Raw genomic sequence first — 25,068 nt, 5'->3', positions numbered from 1 at the left:
ACAGGAAAATTTGATTAGTTATTATTGGAGAAAATCAGTCAGAGAACCAGGGTTCCTACCTGTTGTTTCTTTTCCCCTGACTGATTTGATAATGATAGAAATGTTTTTTAAGCTAATGAGATTTATGTTTTGGCTGTTGATTTAATTCTTTATCACTGACGTTAGAAACACGTTCAAGTTTTAGAACAAAGATGAAACAAAATAGGAAGGAAATAAAAACTATTAATCTGGGGTAACTGAATATATATTGCTATCAAATAGTCAAAAATGCCAGTAATCAGTGAACTGGAAGATTTAGGGATTGTCTAATTTCTTATCAATTCAAAGGTCACCCTAAGCTGTGTGTGATGAAGCATGTCTGTAATCCTAGAAGCTCAGGAGGCTGAGGCAGGAGGATCACAAGCTCCAAGCCAGCCTCAGCAACTGAGAGAGGCCCTAAGCAACTCAGCAAAACGCTATCTCTAAATAAGATACAGAATATGGCTCAGTGGTTAAGTGCTCTTGAGATCAATCCTCAGAACCACCCCCCCACAAAAAAAATCATTACCCTAGTCCCTGAGTAAATAATTTATTTTTATTTATTTGTAGTCTTATAAGGTTGACTAATGTTATGGCTCTCTTTTCAAAAAGATCCCTATCAATTATTTCTGTGTTGTCCTGCTCCTATTTTCCTTCCTCTCTTTCCCTTCAACCAATTTTACTCTCACAATCACTGTGTGAATCAAATTATTTGTCTACTCATAGGCTCCCATTCAGTTTTTCTTCTCACATTTCTTTCCCCCTCATAATTAGAGAACACTCTTTATCTGCTTTATGGGTTTTCCCTTTGTAAAAGGGAAAATGAACATTCTGATGAATGTTCATGTTGCAGAGCAACCAAAGAGTGTTTTTTTTTAAATTTTTTTTAAAATATTTATTTCTTAGTTTTCAGTGGACACAACATCTTTGTTGGTATGTGGTGCTGAGGATCGAACCCAAGCCGCACGCATGCCAGGCGAGCACGCTACCGCTTGAGCCACATCCCCAGCCCCAAAGAGTGTTTTATAATGAGTTCATAATACTTTACAACAATCTGTGTACAGACATAGATATTCCACAAATAATATATGATTGATAGAGAATATTTTTAAAAATCATATGAAAATTGTGGTTGTTATATCATGAAATATTGGATGGTGTTCAAAGCATAGCAATACATATTACCATACCAGGTTTTGATCAGCATAACTGCAAATCTTTGTCATGCTTTAAAATATGACAAGGGCTAATTTACTCCAATTACTCCAATTTACTCCAATTACACTGTTACTATGTTATTGCTCTGAGGACAATGGAAGAGGGAATATGTATAGACTTATTGTATAGATATGATATCATTGTTGTATTTCCATAGTTCTTATCCACTTCCTTTAGCTCTGCCCCACCACTGGTTTTAGGATTTCTGATATTCTCATTTCTGGGTCCAAACCATTTACTCCAAGCTAACTTGGTCTGAAAATATTGTCATACTTATTGTGTTCAATTACAAAATTTTAAGAAAATTATCTCACTGCCTGTCTCCTCCATTTCTGTCCTTCCTACTGGGAATTGAATTCAGAGATGCTGTACCACTGCGTCATATCCCCATCCCTTTTTATTTTGAGACAGAGTCTCACTAAGTTGCTCAGGCTGGTCTTGAACTTGTGATCCTCCTGCCTCAGCCTTCCAAGTAACTAGGATTGCAGGTGTGTGCCACTGTGCCCAGCTCCATGTTTTTCTTTCTCCTGCCAGACAAGATTTAATCTGCTTGATGATTTTTAACTGGTGTGTTTTGGGCTGACGGTATCCTGATGGGAGCACAGGTGTGCAGTTAACACTGTTGTGGGATTTTGACGAGAACCTTCCTCATCACAAAACTTTTTTCTTACTAACTCTGGTTTAAAGCAGGCACTATCTCTTACAAGGTAGGGTTAGAACTGGCAGCAAAGAATAAACTCATTTAATCCTATTGCACTGACATGTCTTTTAAAGATTTGGAAAGTTTATTATTCTTGAAATAGTGGCTGAGTACTCTAAACCTGAAGATTATAAAATTATTTAATTTGTATTTGTTAAGTCTATTATTTTATCAAATATAAGACAACTTATAAAACACTATTAAAATATACTATATTAAAATAGAAGGCATATGCACTCACATCTTATACCTGAGCTAACCAAAGAAAAATTTTTTGACAAAACACCAAATGTAATATTTTAATATTAATATGTTTTAATATTAATACATAAACATATATTTACATTTAATATTAAAATAATATTAATATTAATATTAAATGCTATAGAATTATTAGAATTAAAATTTTAATACATTATAAATTTAATACATTAAAATTATTTACTTTTACTTTTATCTTAGATGCTGTTCTGGACTCTGAACAAGTCCCCATTGTAAATAAGAAAAATTATAAATAAATGAGAAAAATTATGAAATATGGCTGAAGTAACAAAAGAGAAATATCTCAAGTATCCAAACTAAGTTTATTTATTTTTTATTTTTTTTAAGTTTTATTGCTGATACTTCTAAGAAATTACTCAAATTTCTTTTTTTAAAAAATATTTTATTTACATTTTAGTTTTCAGCAGACACAACATCTTCACTTGTATGTGGTGCTGAGGATTGTACCCGGGCCGCATGCACGCCAGGCGAGCGCGCTACTGCTTGAGCCACATCCCCAGCCCCAAACTAAGTTTAAATACAAACACATCAGAGATCAGTGACCAATGAGTTGGATTCCACATACTCTATAACTTATTTTCTTCCCTTTACTGTATAATTATATCATAAAAAATTTGGATGATTATATAATAAAAATTTTGGATGAGGTAGTTATTGGCAAAGCATGCACAAGAAATACCCAAATAAAAGTAGCTACAGACTTTTGATTGCAAAACTCCAAAAGATATTGCTGATGTATTTCTTTTTGAATCTTTACTTGGCCAGTAGACCAAAAAGAATGCTAAGCTTGTGATGTATTTCAAATCTGCTTTTTAAAAAAAATATTGGCCAAAGATCCAAACAGACTCCCTTCTTTTTACTGAACCCAGGAGATATTTATTTTCTTTTTAGAGAGCAAAATTTCACAGGCTCTAAGAAAAAGATGGCAAACAAAAATACTTTTTGTTATCATCTTTCATATTTTATCCAAGATAAAATTAACAATAATTATCCCATGTCACTCACACTGATTCCTTAGATCTCTGCCAGTGGAGTTGTTTTCTTTGTTGGAAATGTTCTCTCTTATAGAACCAGCTATATATAACATCTCTTTTCATTTGGGGCTCTGAAACAGACTTCTCTGTCTAATGGGAATGTTATGACAGAACATCCAGGGGTACCTTATAATGCTGCTCTCTTTCCAAGTAAGAGAATAATTGTTATGTGGAATGTGGTCCAAAGTCTTGGCCCACTAGGCAGATTTTTCTAAGGGTCTTCAGGCATGAAGTGCAGAAACCAGAAACTCTGGTTGGTGAAGCTGAGGAAATGTCTCTTTGAGGTTCCAAGCCTCCTCCTGCACTGGGTGGAGCTGTGTCCATCTCTCTATACAAACTCTCCTTATGCTCAGGAAGAAGGGCCACTCTGAGGGTCTCACATGCACTGGCTGGCTAACACAGCATTTTCCCATGGAGTGATATCATGTTATTAAAGGTAACTGCCCTGTTTTGGCCACCCCTTGCCTCTTTTGCTTGCAAATCCTATGCAATAGACATGCTTGGGAAGTCTCTCTGCTCTGTCCTTGAACCTCATTATTCAGGATGGGCAGCCATTCTCACTGTGTCCTCCACCTTTCTGTGACCACATGGCTTTAGGTACGGTGTTTGCAGTCTAGGGAAGAGAGAGCTCCCTCAGCTTTACCAACCAGAGTTTCTGGTTTCTGCATTTATATATAAATGGGCTGGAAGACAAGCCTGAAGATCTTTAGAAAAATCTATCTAGTGGGCTAAGACTTTTGGCCTCATTCCACATATGGCCCTAGCTGTGTCCTCCAGGGTTCTTTGGAGACTGTTTCAGGAGTGGTACAGATTAGTAAAACTGCTGCGATGTTTCTCACTTAGCTCGTGAGGCAAATGTGGACAAATGTGTGTTGTCTCTTGGACTGAACTCCAGAAACTTCACTCCCTGGCCCTAGCATATAACACATTTATAATGCCGCAATATCCAGGGAAAGTCTTTAGGAGTTGTATAATTATATAATAAAAAATTTTTCTAAGAAATGGGAATGGTGATTAAACGTTGTCATTATCATTATTTGTTTGCTCTGAAATCAATTATTTCAAAATGCCTGCAGGGTTTGACACAATGGGTTCAGAGATTTGATATTGTTTTGTTGTGTAGGTTTGTTGTGTGTTACAGGGCAAGGGAGGCTTACTGAGAATTAGAGATGTTCACTCCTGCATTTCTCACCAGAACTTGTCCCTTTTCTTTTATTCATTTTCTCTGTGGAAGGCACCATTATTAACCTTGATCCATCAATCAAGGTTATCCCAGGTGCTGTAGCGTGCAGAAACTTACCTAAAAACCAACCCAACTGGCTACTCACAGGATTCCAGGGTTCTCTCTTCTACGTATCCTCCAGATTCAGTTGACAAATTCTATCCATCTTACTTCTTTAATTTCATTAGATTGCATTCTCTTTTTCTTTATTCCTATGCTACCATCTAACTCAGCCCCTAACCACATCTCACATACAATAAATAAAAATGCTATAATATTCTGCAAAGCAGACAGGGTAATTTTTCAGGGGGACACAGATGAGGGATGGGAGAGTTTTTTAAAGAGACCAGATCCTGAATCCCTGTTCTCTCAAATCCTTAGGGCAGAAGTGATTCCAGGGGCAGAGTGGACGGCATTGGCGCAGATTTTTGTGTCAATATTTAATTTCTTCCATCCTATTTCCTTTACATTCTGGTTTTCATTGCTACATTTGCTTACAGTTACTTTCCAAAGAGGGGGCCATCTATATGTTAAACTGGTTGCTCATAGAAGTTAAGAGGTCACTGTGAATGAGTGCTCATCCATGTTTATTTATTTTCAGGCCTATTCTTTCTTTATTGAGTGATGGAATTAGAAAATGTGGCTCCAGTGGACACCAGAGAGATGAATAGATGCTACTTAAGGAGAAGGCATAATAATGAGGGAAGAGTTAGATACCCTTGAAGACAAATATCCAAGTTTCAAATTCAACAATTTGGCTTGTGGTTGGTTATTATTATTTCATAGAGGAAAAGAAAATATTGGTTTGTGTCTGTTTTATTTTGATACAATACTGCTTAAGTCATGATAAGAACGATAAGTATCAGAACTCATTTATGTTTTGGTACATTTGAAAATATACTGGAAATTATTGAGCCAGGTTTTTTTTTTTTTTTTTTCAAAATAGTCTTTAAATCGAAGGTTTTAGGAAAGCACATTGGAGGCCCCATTCACAACAATGGAGCTGCTGTACCGCAATTATTCTGAATGAGTGAGGCTTTACCATTCAGTGTGTGTGTCGAAGTCAGAGCGCCGCCACAAACAGGATGTTGTAATTTAAACAGTTCCCTTGGGGGAAAGGGAAATAGTCATGCTGTTACTATTTAACCATGGACAAGCTTTGAAATAACTGAATAGTGTATTCCAGAAGCTAATGAGTTATGCTGTAAATGCCCTTTAAACTTCAACTTCAAGGCAGGGCATGGTTATTACTCACGGATTTTCTCAAGGGCACACAAGGTTATCCACACCAGTTTTTGAACACCTACAACCCACAACCCCGTGTGGCATTTAAAAAACCCAGTATGAACACACTTAACAGTGGAGGTTGTTAGTGCAATATAAGTGCTTTGATATACACCTCTCTTCTTGGAACGTGAACACCAGTTGTTCACTGTGTGAGCTTCTCTGATGATTCTATGATGAATCAATTTGTCTTTGAAACTCCAGCAAACACTTAATGTTTATATTCCCACAATCATTCAGTTCTTGTTATTGATATTGAGTAGGTTGAAAACATATTTATTTTGGGTAGGTGGATACAAACCCAATTTTGGTCACAATAGTTTTCTTTCCTTTGGAAACATTAAACTTTCTTCAAAAGTTCATATATTGTCCTAGTTTGACCCTTGAATACATATTACCTGACTCACTTTAGGAGTAAAAATAACCAACCGGATGAAAATTTCTTCCAAAGTCAAAGACAACGGTCTAAAGTCCCCATAGGTCATTGCATCAGTCAGCTTTTCATTTCTGTGACAAAATACCTAAGCAAAAGCAACTTAAAGAAGAAAAGGTTTATTTTGCCTCATGATTTCAGAGGTTTTGGTCCCTGGTCACCTGGCTTTGTAGTTTCTGGGCATGTGGTGAGGCAGAGTATCATGGCAGGGAGCATGTGGTGGAGCAAAGCTGCTCATCTCATGGTGGCCAGGAAGCAAAAATAGAGGGAGGAGAAGGAGTCAGGGTCCAGATATACCTTCCAGGGCATGCCCCTAAGGGCCTATTTCCTCCAATTAGAACCTATCTCCTACAGTTCCCACCACTTCCCAATAGTCCATTCTATATGAACCCATCAGGGGCTTAATCCGTTAAAGACATCAGACCCCTCATGATCCAATCACTTCCCCAAAGTCCTGCCTCTGAACTGCATTGAGTTTCTGCATTGAGAACCAAACCTTCAACACAGGAACCTTGGGGGGACATTCCAGATCCAGGCCATAATATTATGAATGGGTCAGAGCTATTTTTACTTCTAGTGCCATTGATGAACTTTCTCTTCAGCACACAAGTTGCTAAAATTGAGTGGCAACCATATAGGGGAATTGAGTGGTAGATGAGAACAAGTGTACAGAGCCCAGTCATGGCCACTCAGAATGTGTGAGCCCAGATCCTAGTTTTCCTTGTTATACAAGTGAGAAGTGTACGGGCTTTCTCTCCATGAGTCTTCCTCAAATACTGTATTCTCCTTCACTCATCTTTTGTGTTTTAGATTTTTTTTTAAATTGAAGTACAACTTGTTTCCTTTTATATTTTTCCCAGCAGGCATTTTAAATTCTTCTCCTTTTCCTCCTCTTCATCCTTTTGCCAATTAAAAGGGGAAAATATAATCTTCTATGTTCCCCAATCCTTACCACACCTCCACCTTGGTTGTCCTCATGTACCAGGGGATCTTGTCTCATGGTTAGGATCCCAGGAGCCTTTGACACATTCCCACATCCCAGATCCAGGTGTAGTTGAGCATCACATGATCTTTATCTCTTGCTTGTTTGTTCTAAACACAAGCCCTTGTCTCAAAGTTCCTATGTGATTACACTTGGTCATGATCCTTCATATGTGAGCAATTCTATAGTTTTTCCTGAGCTGATTTTTAAGACCATTTCTTTAGAGAAGCAGGAGAAATCTGATTCGATCACCCTTAAAAATAGCTTGATTTTCTTTTTGATAGTGATTTTAAAAAGTATGTCTTTGTAAAATAGAGGCGAAGAATAATGGCCATGTATTATTTTTCTGTCTATGTCTTGGAAGGGAGTCCCCCAAATCAAAACTGAACATGAAAGGAATGGAAGATCTTGAGGTGAGAAGAGTCCCAGGTACCCTGGATGAGCTGTGGGTTCTGGTTTCCCTCTTGCAACTTTGGGAGTTTATTGGATGGTGAGAAGAAGACTGGTGATGTGACACCCCCTGCTGACCTACGGGAGAATGCTGTGTCCTTATCCTTCAACACTGCCTCATGGGCCAGGTCAGGTCTCCAGGCCCTTTCCATCTGTCACTCTGCTGCTGGTGACGCATTATGTTCCTTCACCCCAGGTAACAATGAAAATTGGTCATTGCAAAAAAAGCTGAGGTGTTGATTTGGAATCTTGGCTCATTCTTATTCTTTATTGTTAGCTTCTCTAGCACCAGATTAGTCTGGTAATCTAACTAATTCTAGTCAGGAATATGCTGTCTTGAAATGACAATATATCATAAGCCTACAATCCTAAATCACTTAGGCCAATTTTATTAGGCAGATTATTACGAACACAGAAGCTAAGTCAAGTCAGCAGATCAGTAAATGTTTAGTAAACATTTTACATTAAATTAAACATGCTAGCTTTAGAGAAACTAGTTTTTCATTTATTGGTTTTTGGTTTATTTATTAGGCATCTAGATTTAGTGTCTCTATAAGACCTAAGAATTTGCAATATATATTTAACAAAATGGCAAAGCAGGAGCTAGGATTTGATTCTAACTAATATACACTTCTTGGTAGCTGGGCACAGTGGTGTACGCCTGTAATCCCAAGCATTCAGGAGGCTTGAGGCCTGAGGATTACAAATTTGAGGCCAGCCTTAGCAACTTAGTAAGACCCTGTCTCAAAATAAAAAATAAAAATAAAAAAAGGGTTAGGAGTTTAGCTCAATGGTAGAGCACTTCTGAGTTAAATCCTGAGCACCACAAAAGCAAAACAAGCTAAACAACTCCAATAAATACTTTTTCACAATAGAAACTGAATCTTTCTACAATGGCCTTTCCACCACATAGGCATAACTGCTGCTATAAGTTTATGATAATTCCTTACCAATTAAAGGAATTAATGTTGAGAACTGAGGGAATTTCATTCTATTCACAGTCCCATAGAAATATACATTACAGACCTCAAGTTACTGAAAGTAATCTGTTGAAAGGAATTTTCATTTTGGAGTTTTTCAACTATCTCCTCTTCCTTGACATTGGGCACATTCACTTTTCTCATTCAAGTTGATAAAGAAGTCAAATTCAGGATTTAAAGTAACTGCTTAGAAAGGAGTTGGCACTTGGGAAGGGCCCATGAACAGTGCCTCTTAGGACGCCCGTAGAGTGGCAGTTCTTAGAATGTGATAGACTGATCACGGGGATCCCCAAATCCTGTAGGAGTCCATAAGACAAAATATTCTCCTGATAATACCAAGGTGTTATTTGCCTAGTAGTCATTACCAAACTGTTACTGAAGTCATATGCTCCGTATAGGTCTTGGTCCTGGTATCCCATCCATAGTCATCAGTCTAGTGCTACCAAGCAATCTTGGTTTGAAAAAAAAATCAAGTTTCACTTAAGAATACCCTTGAGAAGTTGTAAAAATTAGCAATTTTATTAAATCTCAACTCTGATTAGGGGTCTTTTTAATGTGCTCTATGATGGAAAGGGAAGAGTGCAGAAAACCTCTCTGTTGAAACCCAGAAGCTGATGTGTTGAGGAAAAGAACACGAGCATCTATTTGAGTGGTGAATCAAACTACCTGCATTTTCCATGAAATACTGTTCTTAATTGACAGTCCAACCAATAGACAAACAGTGGCTCTTTATTTGTTTGTTTATTTATAGGTACCAGTGATTGAACCCAGGGGTGCTTAACCACTGAGCCACATCCCCAACTCTATTTATTTATTATTTATTTTAAGACAGGGTCTGGCTAAGTTGCTTAGGGCCTTGGTAAGTTGCTGAGGCTGACTTGAAACTCTCAATCCTCCTCCCTCAGCCTCCCTAGCTTCTGGGAATACCAGAATGCCTCACTGCACATGGTAAACAATGGCTATTTAGACTTCAGTATTTTGCTGATGTTTTCTCAAAAATGAATAGAGTGAGCATGTCACCTCAAGGAAAATAACAATATTTGTTGTCAATGATAACATCTGAAATTTTCCATGGAAAATAATTTTTATGGCATGTATCCCATCAAAGTAGCTTATATTTTTAAGTTTCATTCTATTCATATTATCAAGCATGTAAGCTAATCAAAATGACATGAAATAGGAAAAACTTACTCATTTTCTTTGTTTTTAGAAACTGCTGTGAAACAACAGAAAATTCATCTTTATAAATATAAAATTAAAAATTTTAGGGCTGGGGATGTGGCTCAAGTGGTAGCGCGCTTGCCTGGCATGCGTGCGGCCCGGGTTCGATCCTCAGCACCACATACCAACAAAGATGTTGTGTGCGCCGAAAACTAAAAAAATAAATATTGAAAATTCTCTCTCTCTCTCTCTCTCTCTCTCTCTCTCTTTCTCTTTAAAAAAAATTTTAAAAAAAATTTAAACTAATATACTCTACTTAGGCATCAAGATGCATTGCTGTAACACGATTTTAGCCCTATTTTTACTCTATTTAAAGATCAAATCTTTCCCAGTAAAAATAAAATATTTCACCAGACTAATCTTTAAACTGTATCACTTAAAATGTAGCTATACACACCAATTTCTAACCTCTTACAAATTCTGCACAGTAGATTTGAATCATTGACATGATTCAGAAAAGCTGCCCTGCCTCATTGTGATATGGTGAGGTAGTTTTCCAGTAAAACGATTTCAAGAGCAGTAACTGGGTTCCTTGTGGTTTCTTTGATCAAGAGGACCTTTCTGAGCAGCTTGTTAAGGATTTGATCACAGGTTTGTTACCTTTCCTTCTCATAGTGATGCTGCCAGACACAATCACATGTGCTCCTGCCTTTGCACATTTATGAACAATGTTGGAACTTACTCCACCATCCACCTCTCTATGGGAACCAGGTTCCAACCAATGAAGCTTTGACATCATATTGTCCTTAGATTTCTGCTGTGCAGACTCAGGTCCCCCCATTAGGACCAAGGCCATGCAAATGTTCAGCCCTCCTGGTTTGACGGTAAGGTCATCCCATTCTCCCAATTGTCTTTAATCAGAGCCCCAGGGTTCTCAGTAACCTCAAGATGAGACATGTATTGCTTGGATCCTGCTGCAGTCATTTGCTTTACCCAAGGTTCTGACCTGGACCATCATGTGCTTCTCAAAGGAAATCTTGGCTTAGTTGTTTTCATAAACTTTCTAGCACAAGGTGACCAAAGGTGATAATGGGAACAACAACAACAACAAAAAAAAGAACAAGAAAGAAAAGAAATATGACCTTCCTGAAGATCAGGGTGCATCCAGGTAGAGATAATTGGCACCAGAATATAGCATCTGGAAGCACTTGGCTCCTAACTTGACCAGGTCACAGCTGCAAACAGATGGGATAATCCTGCAGCCTGATACTATGGTTCTAGTTTTCTGAAAGTTTTGAAAAATGTATACCACTAGTATGGCCTCAACAGTTTCCCCAAAGTGAAAAAGAGGGCTGGGGTTGTGGCTCAGTGGTAGAGCGCTTACCTGGCATGTGTGAGGCACCAGGACAGGCAGCTTCAATTCTCAGCACACATACAAATAAATAAAAAATAAATGTCTATTGACAACATATGACAATAATTAGATTTAATTTAAAAAATGCGAAAGAGACCAGCAGATTCTAATGTGACAGAGTGCAAAAAAGTTTGTTGATACTTAATTCCATATTTCAAGCCAACATTAAGAAACTACTGCTTATACAGTTTTGGTGCTATATATAAGTAAATACTGATAATTTTCTTTAGAAAGCTGTTAAAACACCCCTCTTTTCCCAATGGCATATATTTATGAGGTTGGATTTCTGAATCATGTACATAGTTCTTTCAAGATAATATATTGAGATAGACTGAATACAGAAGTTGTATGGGAATCCAGTTATCTACTATCCAGTCAAACATGAGAGGAATTTACAAAAAAGGTCTAATAATGCTGTTCTTCTCACTAAATTGTCTGTTTGATAAAATATAATTACTTGTCATAAAATACATTATTAAGGTTAACATATAATTGATGTGTCATTGTAAGCTTAAATGACTATCTAGATAATTATTTTAAACATTTATGCTTTGATATCAAATGTAGAGATATCTACAATCCATATAATCAAAAACTCTTTAGGCTTCTCCAAAGAGAAGTATTACTGAGTCAAACAGTAGACTAGGGAGCAACCCAAGATGGCGGAATAGAGGAGGTAAGGTTCCTGGCTGCTCCGAGGTCAAAACCAAGAAAGCAGACAGGCAACTTCTCGGCAAGATAGGTGAATAACAAGATAGGTGAAAGGATGAGAAAAAACATATCACTCACATAGATCATGTAAAAAAGCAAGGGTTTCTATTCTTATATTAGATAAAGTCAACTTCAAACCAAAGTTAATCAGAAGAGACAAAGAAGGACATCATATTGCTGAGGGAATTATACATCAATAAGACATAACAATCATAAATATTTATGTCCCAAACAATGGAGCATCTACATACATCAAACAATCCCTTTTCAACTTCAAGAATCAAATAGATCACAACACAATAATACTGGGTTTGAACATTTTTATCCATATATAGGAATACAAATGTAAATATATATAATAAACATATATAATACATGAAAGTATTTAGATGGATATGGATTGGTATGTAGTTATTTTTCTTTATAAATGGATGTTTACAATTTTGGTAAAATATAGGATATGATTATTTAACTGAATATATATGAAAATTTATGGGTAGAATTTTGGTTGCTGTTAGGGTAATTCACATATATATGAATATATTACAAACATATATGAAATATATATTTAAAAATATATATGGATATTAAAAGTAATATTTATAATTTTTGTTTAAAAGGCTCATAATTATGGGTAAGGTTAGGTTTAGTTTTAAGTTACACCTTTAGTTTAGGAGATAGTTTACCTTGAGAACACATACATCAATATATATGAATATAAATATAAATATAGAGGTAATATTATATATAAAAAATATGTATATGTACATACATATGTATGTATGTACATATATATACATATACTTTTATCTATGGATATTTTTAAGGTAAGCAATATTGTTATATTACATGCAAACTCTGGGTTATGCCTATGGAAATATGTGTGTGTGTGTGTGTGTGTGTGTGTGTATGTGATATTTATGGGGTTTTATGTGAATTTATGGATTTATATCCCCCAAGACATAGGTACATTCATGTAAAATGTTATGGTTTATATGTATAGAGGTTTCTCTGAAGTGTATTGGTAGGTATAGGACTAATGTAGAAAAATACTTAGTGTTAATTTAGGGGTTGAACATTTTTATCCATACATAAGAATACAAATATGAACATATATGTAAAAATATATATGAAAATATTTAAGTGGATATAAATTTATATATAGTTATTTTGTTTTGAGATGGATGTTTACAATTTGTTTTAGTTATAGTTTATGATTATATAACTGAATCTATATGAAAATGTATGAGCAGGAATTTGGTTGCTATTAGGGTATATTCATATATATATGAATGTATATAAACATAGGAATATATATGTGAAAATATATGTGGATATTCAAACTAAACTAAACTAAAACAAATATATTTTTTGGTGAGAAAAAAAAAAGGAACAGTAGAATAAATGCCTATGGTCCATATGGTCTTTTCAGACTAGGATTCTAGACTTTAGAATGAGGGGTATAATTCTGTGCAGATGAATTGGAGCATAGCAATAATACAATGAAAAATTGATTTTAGAAATTTTTGCTTTGAAATAAGAGAAAGGAACATTTGATCATGACTTCAGATACATATGAATGAATAAATAAAGGTTTTTGAGAGGTTATTTATGATTCAGTTTCTCCTAGGAAGTTGTCACGCTATTATTTATCACTCTTACTGGTTTAAGGGTGGTTATTAATGTCAAGATTGAGGAGCATATATGCATTTCTATAATTTTTTTTAAAAAAAAAGGTTCTTGAGCGCACGTCCATTACTTTTAACTTCGTGATAGTAATTTCAGTCTTTCTTTGTTCTAATTAGTGCCTTTTTCCAGACTGGAAATCTCTGCATGGTCTTTGACTTTTTCTTTCTATTTAGTCATCTCCCAATTTGTTCTTTTTCCTTCTTTTGAAAGTGGTTTCACATCTGTTTGTTCCTTCTCCTTCCCAGCTGACCCTTTCTGCTCCTGGTGGACATTGCCTAAGGTGTGGATCTATACCAGCTTTCTAACTGTCTCGCTGCTTCTAGGCACACATACAAAATCTTCCTAAAGCAATTTGATGTAGCCACTTCCAGGAATAAATCCTACTGAAGCTCACTATGACCTCTAAAGTAAAGTTCCTCAGCCTGTCAGTCAGGGACATTCAGCACCCTCTTATTTGTCCCCCGACTATATGCTCATAGCATCTTTCTCTACCACTCATGAGGCCTGTACCTCAGCCAGGGCAGCTTTCCCACTGTCCAGCCTCAGCATGCCAGCTCCTGTATCCAGGGCTTGGTTTAGGTCATCTCATGCCTAAGAATCTCTCTTCCAGCTACATGTCTCATCTCGTTTCTTATTTGAAGTTCAAGCCCCAATATTTTCTGTGAAACACTCTTCCCTTTCTTATAACATTTAGAATAAAAAATATCAGTAAGTGATATGACAAGAGTGCTTACTTTGAGCTCCACACTATTGTAGCACTATTTATATGGTATTACCTCAAATGCTACTGCTAGGCACTATGGGTAATTGAGGCAAGGAAGCATGTCTGGTTTTTCACTGTTGAGAAGTAGTGTGATAAGTCATTGGACTGGGAAGATACATTGCAAAGTATATTTATGATTGAAAATCTGGATAATTCATATCACCTTTTTATATTTGGTTTCTCATCTATAAATGAGGCTGCCAATAGCATCCATCACACAGGATCATTGTAAGATCAAAAATGAGAATGACCTTTGTAAATAATAAAATTTCACGCATTAGTCAGGGTTCTCCAGAGAGAAACAGAAGCAATAGGATATATAAAAGTGTATGTATATAGCTGGGCAAAGTGGTGCACTCCTGTAAGAGCTAGGGAGGTTGAGGCAGGAGTACTGCAAGTTCAAAGCCAACCTTAACAATTTGGTAAGACCCTGTTTATAAATAAAATATTTTAAAAAAGAAATGGGGATGTGGCTCAGAGGTTAAATACCCCTGGGTTTAATCCCCAATAACAACAACAACAAAATTAAAATTAAAATTAAAAAAAATATATATATATATATATGTATATATATATATTTATACACACACACACATACACATATAAATACACACACACAAATTCTGCATGATTTGGTTCATGTAGAATGATGTGGAGGTCAAGAAGACCCACAAATTGCTGTCTTCAAGATGGAGAGCCAAGAAAGTTGGTAGTGTAATCTAGTCCAAAATCAAAGACTTGACACCAGGGGAGCCCATGGTGTAATTTCCAGTCCAAAGCTAATGGTCAAAAAACTAGCCTGCTAGAACCCAAAGATCTGAGAACTGGCAGCTCTGATGTCCCAGAGCAGGAGAAAAGAGACATCCTAACTTCAGAAGAGAGAGCAAACTCACCCTTCTTTTGCCTTTCTGTGCTTTTCAGGGACTCATCAGAATCAATGATGCTTACTCACATGGGTGAGGGTGGCCATTTTTACTCAGCCTGTTGATTCAAATATCAATCTCTTCCAAAAGACATCCTCACATACACATCCAGAAAGCTTTTCCAGCTCCCAGGGCCTCCCTTTGCCCAGTTGATTGACATATAGAATTTACCGCCATTCTGTATAAGAATGCTTATTATTACTATTACCATTATTATTATTTCTTTTGTTTCATAGTTTCATGTGTGTATGTACTTTTGTGTCCTCAGTTCGTTTATGAGCTATTGGAAGGGGAGTGTTGAGTCATTCTTTGAATGCTCCTGGAAAACTAGCATGTAAAAGATTTGAATAAGCCATATTGAATGTATAAATGAATTTTCACAATAAGAAAACCCAGGAGGGCTGTGGTAACCCACAAGAAAATTTCACTTGTTTTGTTAAGGGGGTTAAAAAAAAAAAAAACCAGGACAGTGAGGTTTGCAAAGCAAGTACTGATCTGATTTCAGGGAGGATTGTCTCACAGTGATGAAAATAGTCTAACTACTGAAATCGTGTAAACCACAAGAATTTTTAAAAGATTCCAAGATAAATCATTCATAGTTTTTCAATTGAGAATAAGGCCAATTTTCTGTAGGGAAAGAATGAACCAAGAAAGAAGAGACTTAAGTATGAATCAGTAAGAAAACTAAAAAAACTATAATAGAAAATAAGTTTAGCTAAATTCTGGGAAGGTAGCTTGCATTTTACATAAAATAACATTACAAGATTAAAGCGGACATCGTCTATATATTTAAGCTTCTAATATTTAATCAACTAGAAGATTAGTAGCTTATGAAAGATTGTGGTACTATAAGAAAACCAGGGTGAGAGTAATACATTCCAGTGCTTCCAGAATTCTAAGAAATGCTATTAAATTTCTAATACAGTGGTGAGTTTAGTCAGCATGAACTTACTGCTATAATCAAATTCTCACCCAGGGTGAATGTGCAAGGTTAAGAATAAGGCTGAAATGGACTGGCATGAAAAAGGAGTGCACCACCACACATTCACCATGCGACCAGCACGCTGGTTTCATTAAAGAGGTTTGTAGCATAGAAGTTAACTAGTGAGAGCGAAATAAAGACACAGACTCAATTACCTTTTTCTGGGACCAGGTCTGAGATGGCTCTCCCCTCTGGCTCTCACCTCGAAGCATCCGGTGGGGCAGCAAGGCTTACTCAGGACTAGCAGGAGAGAGAGAGAGAGCACACCAGGGAGTGGGCTTTTATTGGGGAACAAGAAATTCAGGGGAAAATTCCATCCAATGAAGGTTGAGGGGGGCAGCATTCCAAGGTCAGGGTCAGCGATTGGTTTCAGGGTCAGTGGTCAGTCACACCCCCACACGGACAGGCTCTTGCACCTGGAGAGGGTGGGGATTAGCTCCGACACAGTTTGGCCAGAACGCCTCACACCCAATCAGGAGGGTGCCCAATCACGTGCGAGAATGGCTTCCCACGCACACATGTACATATACCCAGGAACAAATCAGCTTCATGAGCAGAAGGTCAAAGTGCTATTGTGAAACCAGAAGGTGCACCTATGAGGACCACATCCTGCCTGTCTCCTTTCCAATGTCTTTCTCCAGCCTTTATTCAAGGACCCACTGGATCCTGTGTGAAATGCTCAGTTCTGCTTCAGACTCTGGAGCCAAAGCAAGGGGGATGTCATGAGCCCTAAGTTAAAAGTTTGTTAGCTCACCCTCAAGTGAGAGAGAGAACTAATTTCTGACTTGGATCCCTACCTTTACTCGGGTTCTGCCTCCTGTGTGTTAGAGCTGAGCCCATCCTTTGATTCTTTCTCCCTTTGTTCCTCCTCATGGCTGGTTTGACATCCTGCTCAGTAATGTAGTTTTTGCCCCTTTTATTCTTTACTGCAAATATACACCAATTCTTTTTATCTTGTTATGCAAAATGTAATAGCTTACAAGTCTTTAATCTATGTAAGTTGAAAAAGTACCGAAAATACTTTCTAATTTCCTATCCACTGAAGAAAGAAGGCACATTCTGTAAGAAAGTCGAGAAAAGCCTGTGATCCTTTATGTTTGGTACTAGAGCAGGGAGCCCCTAGGCAGAGCCCCCTCATTGCACCTGACTCAATGAGCAAGCACAGTGGAACTCTGGAAGCGCCATGAAACCAATGAAAAGAAATGGCACATCAGTGTCACGATTTAGGCTGTTGGTGGAGTATGAGTGCTCAACTGTGCTCCATAGCACCTTGGGAAATGCAGTTAGTTGATTTAGGTCTTCAGTCAGGTTTTCCTAAAAACTTGCTGGATGCCAAGCAAAATGGGGTCTACTCGGGATTCACCGTTGAGTAAGACGTGGCTTCTGCCCTCGAGGAGCTCATTATCTTGACTGGTGGAGAGAAAAGGAGTGATGGTGACCCATAAAACATTGAGGTGAAAGGTAAATAGGTTAGGATTTGGTGAAATGTAGCCACGCTAAATAATCACACACAACAACATTGCATAGTGTCACTAATAACCAGGATATATTTTATTTGAAGATTTTTACTTTTCTGAGAAGATATAAAATTGTAACAGAAGATTAACGATAAAGATTGAAAACATAAATGATAATATCTAGCTTAAAATACATGCAAAACAGGGAAAATAAATACATATTTTTTTTGTAACATTAAAAAATGTTAAGTACATATGGTCTATAAATTAAATAACTTGATTAACATTAAAAAATGTTAGAATTTCAATTTGGCACAGCTTGAATAAATTGGCAAAGGACATCATCACACTCTCATTTGAAGGTGATTAGAAAAGACTTTGAGAGTAGGGGAGTTTTAAACAAGAACCTCAAAGCCATGCTGGAAATACAGTCTAATCCTATAGCTGAGTCTAGGTGGTGGCCCATGTTAAGAAACAAGGGTGATTATTAGTAGCTCTGGTTGAAAGGTGACAATCAAATGTTAGCTAAAAATAGGCGAATGACATTGCTGATGAATAAGATGAGTTAAATGTTGGAATATGGAAGACAGTGGGTGACCTTGAGCTATAGGCCTATGTGGCTCCTAGGGACTCATGTGGCAGCCACATAAGTAGGTCTTGAGATTTTAAAACTAGCAGTCTACTAAAAACAGGAATCCATTGGCTCTAAGTCTAGGGAGCAGGAATGTATGATCAGAAGTCTGCTGGCAGCTGCCGAGGTTTTCATTTATTCATTCATTATTCTGTTGCTTACTTGTTATGTTCCACAAAAATTTTCTGGGCCCTGCAGATGCCACAGGGAACAAATCAGTTGAGGTCCTAAACCAGTGAAAGAAGTAAAACACAAACAAGAGACACAGAAATACATACGCAAATGAGAAAATTATCAGGTAACTTCAATGTAGAGAGTGAAAGTGAATAACAGGGAAGAGAGAAGGGCTGAGTTGTTCTGGTAAATTTGGGGGGTGGGGAAAAGAGGCCGGGAGGGAAATGCTCTTTGAGATGACATTTAAAGTAAGACCTACAGTTATATAGCCAGGGATGTGTGTTTGGGAAGATCATAGTCTGGTGGAGCAATTCCTAGGAAATAGACAAAATTCGAAACCCTGGGAGGCCACTGTGGTCAAGAGCCAGATGGGTAAGGAGCCCATGAGGAAGGGCCTCAGGAACGTAAGCCACAATCTGAGGTGGTCAGAAGGAGAGAACAAGCTCAGAGGGAAGGGTACGGGCCCGGGTGTGGGCATAGCTGTGGGATTCAGTCATAGATAAACTGAGCAGCTAGAATTTAGTACAGTTTGCTGAAAGTAAGATAACCAGAAGTTAGCTTGGAACTGAGGCCATGTTTTCTGGTGCAGACTTTTATAATCATAATTGTTATAATTATTATTACAGTAATCCACTTGTCTACCCCTGAAAGTCTGCTGTTTCCTCTCTTTGCTTCATCTTTGCTTATCTTTTTTATTTTTATTTTTTGGTACTGGGTTTTTGAAAGAATGAACAAGGCTCGTCATAGGAGAAAATGTCCGTTAATTGAGGAACAGCTCTGCATATTTATAGAGCTGGGGGCGGTTTGACAGTTATGACAGTTTAACAGTTTGACAGTTGGCACGGGGTGCTTTCTGATAGGTGGGTAAGGATCATGTGAGTCAGCAGGGCCCACCATTGGACAGCTCTTCTCGGGAAATGGGGAAGTTAGTCTTTGGAGCCAGGGTGACTCCCAACAGTTTTGAACTGAGGGGTGCTCGACCACTGAGCCACATCCCCAACCCTATTTTGTATTTTATTTAGAAACAGGCTCTCACTGAGTTGCTTAGTGCCTTGCCATTGCTGAGGCTGGCTTTGAACATGCCATCTTCCTGCCTCAGCCTCCCGAACCACTGGGATTACAGGTGTGTGCCACCAAGCCCGGCTCATCTTTGCCTATTGATTGAAATCAAATTAACTGTCTTCCTTGACAAAGTTTAAGAATCCCCACCCAGAGGACCCCAAATACACAGCACAGTCACATGGCTTTATGTTTATGTGGTCACATGTTACTATCATGTGAGGGTATTCAGGGTGAGGGACTAAGTCTTATCTTCTTTAATTCCTGAGTAACTTACATAGTATCTAGCATGAGCAAGTGCTCAGTACATAAAGGATTAATTTATTGATTGATTGATGTGGCTTACTCAAATCCTTTGTGAACTATATAAAATAACAGTAGTTAAGATGTATGAGTATGTCTGATTCCTGCCAGGTACTTTACATGCATTATGGCAGTTCTCACAGCAACTCAACGTGGTATGGAGTGAAATCATCTACCTTAGAGATGAATAAATTGCCGCTCAAAATCAGTTAAGCGTGGCAGCAAGGCCGAACATGTAGTGATGGGCGAGGCTGGGAAACATGTTGGTTTCTTATATGTCCTCTCCAATTTGCCTAGGTTAAAAGTGGATGGTGATGGGTCCATAGATGTATCTGCAAGGAGAAAAAATTTCCTACCCTATAGCAGGTGGTTCCTGATTGCTATGATTTTTTGTTTGTTTGTTTAGTTCAATAGGCAACTGAAGTCAGTTAAGTTTTTGACTGATAGGATACATATGTTATGATGGAAATGATCCTTGAGGTGATTTTCTCCACTATATTGGCTACTCAGTAAAGGCTTGAATTACAGGGAGACCCGATAGGAGTTGATGATGACCCTCCAGTCGTGGAGCTATATGAAGAAGCAGGGTGGTGGCCCTAGAAATAGAAAAGGAAGAAAAAAAAAATTTGGAAATATTGAGTAGGAAAAAAGTTAGAGATCTTAAAGCTTCATTAGATACTGATAACAAAGAGGGTTCACTCAAATATAACTTAGGGATTAAAAATCTATGAACTTTAGGAGCACCTAAGAACAGGTGAAGAGTTTTCTTAGATAATTTTGAGGGTCACTCTCTTTCAATTATAAGATTCTTGTGAATCAGAGCTGTTTCCTTTCTTTAACTATCACTCCCTTTTTTTTTCTCTCTTTTTATTTCAAAAGGATGGCCCTGAAAATAATCATTATCTGAATATACAAATATGTTTACAAAACAAGAATATAATTAGAAATCTCTCTAGGATTTGGTACACACAAAGTGCATTCTTTTTGGCTTCTAGGGCCTGGAAATGTTTGTGGCTGTTCTTGACTTCAGTGAGCATTGCTCAACATAACCACTTGATTTTTATTTCCTTTCCTTTTTTTTTTCTTTATTATTATTGCTTAGGATGAGATAGATATGTTTGTTATTGTGGTTTCCTCTTGAGCAGCCATCTGATATAAAATGCATCTTCTGTTTATCCTAATTTCAGGCATTTCCCTATGACTTGCCTTTCAGGAATGGGAAAGAAACCTGCTATCCTAAAGACAGTTTGAAGATTGAAGAGTTCAACCTTCCAGTTCAGGTTTGTTTCTGATCAGTTTTCATTAAATTATGATCAGAATGTAAGAGTAATGCCTTATCTTTTAAAAGACAGGGTTAAACAGATTTAGGAAGTATGATTTGGCAGCACCAAGAAGCAGCATTAAGGAAAACACTGTTAGGTTAAAAGCAGAGCAGTGGATCCTTGGAAGTTGAGATGTTGACCTATTACATTGTGTCTGGAATTAGTTGAAATGAGTTGTTGAGTCCAATAGCCAGAATAAAAATATAACAAGAGGGCTTAGAATGCTAAGTAGAAGGAATTCATTCATTTTAAACTATTGTTTGAAAACCAATTATTAATACATGGAGGCCTCATGTAATGGTTAATTTGAATGGTCAACTTGACTGGATTACCAGATGCCAAGGCTTTCACACATCAGTGAGGGTGCATCTAGGAATGATTGGCATATGGGATAGCCAACTGAACTGGAGAGCCTCCCTAAGCACTGGCGGCACCATCCAATAGCTGATGGTGTGGATGGAATAAAAGTTGAAAGAACACGGAAGCAGCAACAGGTGCAAGTTTAGTTTTTCTTGAACGGGTACTTGATTGCGGCTGCCATGGTCTGAGGATACCAGACTCTCTCTTCTTCAGGCTTCCAAAGGTTTGGACTCTGCCAGTGATTCTCCAGGGAGTTTCCAGGGCCTTCAGTCTCAGACTAAGATAGCACCGCTGATCCCTCTAGTTCTGGGGCTTCAGCCTCTTGGACTGCGCAGCTACTGGTTCTTCCAGCTCTCCAGCCTGCAGACTGCCATTATGGATTATCCAGCTTCTGGTGGTGTAAGCCAACCTAATATAAAATTATAAAAAGGGTTTTATAATTATAGTTCTTGTTGATTCTGTTTCTGTTCCTCTAGAGAACCCTAATACTCCTCATGCTAGCCATTGACTGTATAACGCAACACAAAATAGTCCCTGCCCTCTCAGAGTTTATAGTTAGGAATATTAAGACAGGTGATTAAGGAGAGAAGTTTGGGACAGAGAAAGGAGGATATTGACCTGGAAGATCTTTTAGAAGGAAGTAATTTTGTACTTGGGGTAGAGCCCAAGGCCTTGTGCATGATAGGTAAGCTCTACACCACTGAGCTCCAGCCCCGGCTCTTTTTTTTGTTTTGTTTTGTTTTAAGAGGAGTCTCCCTGAATTGCCCAGGCTGGCCTAGAACTCCAATCCTCTTGCCTCTGTCTTTCAAGTATCTGGAATTATAGCGCATGCCACCAGGTCAGGTTTATAAGAAAGAAATCTTCAAAGTGAAAATTGAAAATTAATTAGGTGTCAGCAAGATAGAGTGTTGGGAAAGGAATAGAATATATATGAAGAGTGTGCAACCTGAAGTATAGGGTGCATTCTTAAAATTAAAAGAAGTTCCACTGTTGCTTTGGAGTAAAGGAGAAGGTGAGACTGAGTGGGGTCAGATCCAGGGCCAGGTATTTTGAGACCATGTGGAAGAGAATAGGTGGCATTCCGAAGGAAATGAAGAACCACTGGATGAAGTAACTAGAGAGGATGGAGTCTCTGGAGGGCAGAGAGGCATGTGCCATCACACCTGGTAAATTCTTCCTTCTTGATCTCATGTGATATGAGATTGCAAACGTTTGTATTGCTGAAATAGTTTGACCTTCTGAAAAGGTTTGAAACCACAGTCCCCAGACTTTTGGAGATTATGGTTCAGGAAATCTCTTTTCTCTCCCTTTCACCAAAAACAAATAAACAACCACCTCAGTAAAAATGTGAATGCCATTTGAACACCAAAGTTTGAGAAGTACATAATCTCACAATAAATGGTAAACCTTCTAATTTCCTTGAATGGACAGTTAATAACATTATCATTTATGTGATTTCCCCTTTTACTAGTACAAACCTATAACATTTTGTCCCTTCAACAGTAGCTCTGGGACGGAGTTTTGTAAACTCAGCTCTACCTATAACAGAAACAGTATGAAAGCAGGTATTGCCTTTACCTGTGAACCAAGCATGTCCAAGATCACTTGGAGTTTAAAATGTACCTTAATTCCATTGGTGTACCCTTCAGGATTGACAGACATTCATCTCTCAATGAGGAAGGAGTATTAATTAGTCATTCAATGGGGGAGGACAGATGTTTATCAATGTCCCTGTGTGTAATGGCCACCAGATTTGTAAACACTCCAGCTAATACCTTGATGACCATTCTTATAAGTCACCATGATTTTATATAAATATTGAGAAGTGGCCTCAGAATAGGAACAGAAACTGAAAACATTCTTTATTTTAAGACTTCCCTAACTTGTGGTATTTTTCTAAGGAAAATACACACAAAATAAAATAGATTGAAACTATTTATATAATAAAGTATACAGTACAAAATATATAAATATCACTTATATAATAACAAGACTGTCTCTGAAAATGTTTGTTTTGTATAGTAGGCATTGCATTTTTATTTTCACAAATAAAAGTGAAGAAAGTCATAGGGGATGAGAAAAGTCAATGAGTAATAAGTTCTTAACTTTATTCTTAATGAGTTAATTTTGCATTAGCTTTGGTAACAGGAAAATATGATGCCATCTCTATTTAAAGTAGGATTAAGAAGGTTTGTCAGTTTAATACCAACCTAGAGAACAGTAAAATGTTAACATCTCCCATTAGCGTACCAAGAACAGTTTCTAGAAACTTAGACTTGCTTTCTTCTTCATGCCTTACTTATCTGAGAGTAAAGTGAAACCATTTTTATTAGATTAAATCATACTTGGGCTGGTGTGGTGTTGCATGCCTGTAATCGCAGTGGCTAGGGAGGCTGAGGCAGGAGAATGTTCAAGCCAGCCTTAGCAACTTGGCAAGGCCTTAAGCAACTCAGTAAAACCCTGTCTCTAAGTAAAATACAACATAGGGCTGGAGACATGCCTCAGTTAATTTGGTTAAGTGTCCCTGAGTTCAATCCTCAGTTAAAAAAAAAAATCCTATTTATACAAAATAGCAAAGGTGGCTAAATTTACTTTAATTTGTTACTATGGTATGGATCTGGAATGCCCCCCCCCAAAGCTCATATTTTGAATACTTAATTCCCCAATACAGTAAGGTTCAGAGGTGAAATTCTTAGGAAATGATTAGGGCTCTGACCTCATCAAGTGGATTAATCCACTGATTGCTGAATGAATTACTGGATGGTAGTAACTACAGGTCAGTGGGCATGGCTGGAGGAAGTAGGTCACTGGGGCATGACCTTAGAGATTACATCTTGTTTCTGGTCCTTTCCCCCATCTGTCTCCCCCTCTTCCTCTGCCCCCCCATCCTTTCTTCCCCTTCCCCCTCCCTTTCCCCTTTCTTCCCCCCACCCCCCCATCCCTCTCCCCCAACCTCTGTCTCTCTCCTCTCTCATTCTGTTCCCCAGCTGCCATGATCTGAGCAGCTTTACTCTGCAGTGCCTTTCCGCCATGATTTTTCTGCCTCACCCATAGAGCATTGGGGTTGGCTGACCATGGATTGAGAACTCTGAAATCATGAGTCTAAAATAAACTTTCTCTTCTCTAAGTGGTCTTGTTAGGTATTTTGGTCATAGTGATGAAAAGCAAAAGCTGGACACGACAGAACATCTTCAACTAAGTTATTCTTGGCAGAACATGGTGGCACACACCTATAATCCCAATGGCTCTGGAGGCTGGGGTATGAGGATTCAAGTTTGAGACTGGTCTTGGCAACTTAAGGAGACCCTGGCTCACAATGAAAAAATAAAAGGGGATGGGGATGTGGCTCAGTGGTTGAGTGCCCCTGGGTTCAATCCCTGTTACTAAAAAAAAAAAAAAATTACAGTCTTCTTATATATTGTAATGTTATACAGCCAATAAAATACCTTATTATCATAGAAAGATATTTCCGATGTGCTGTGCATAGGAAAAATTTAGAGATTATGAAGTGGTGTA

The sequence above is a fragment of the Spermophilus citellus genome (genome assembly GCF_964194105.1).
Source record: "Spermophilus citellus genome assembly, chromosome: 6".
Taxonomy (NCBI): domain Eukaryota; kingdom Metazoa; phylum Chordata; class Mammalia; order Rodentia; family Sciuridae; genus Spermophilus; species Spermophilus citellus.
The sequence above is the reverse complement of the archived record's forward strand: the minus strand, read 5'-3'. Positions refer to the sequence as shown.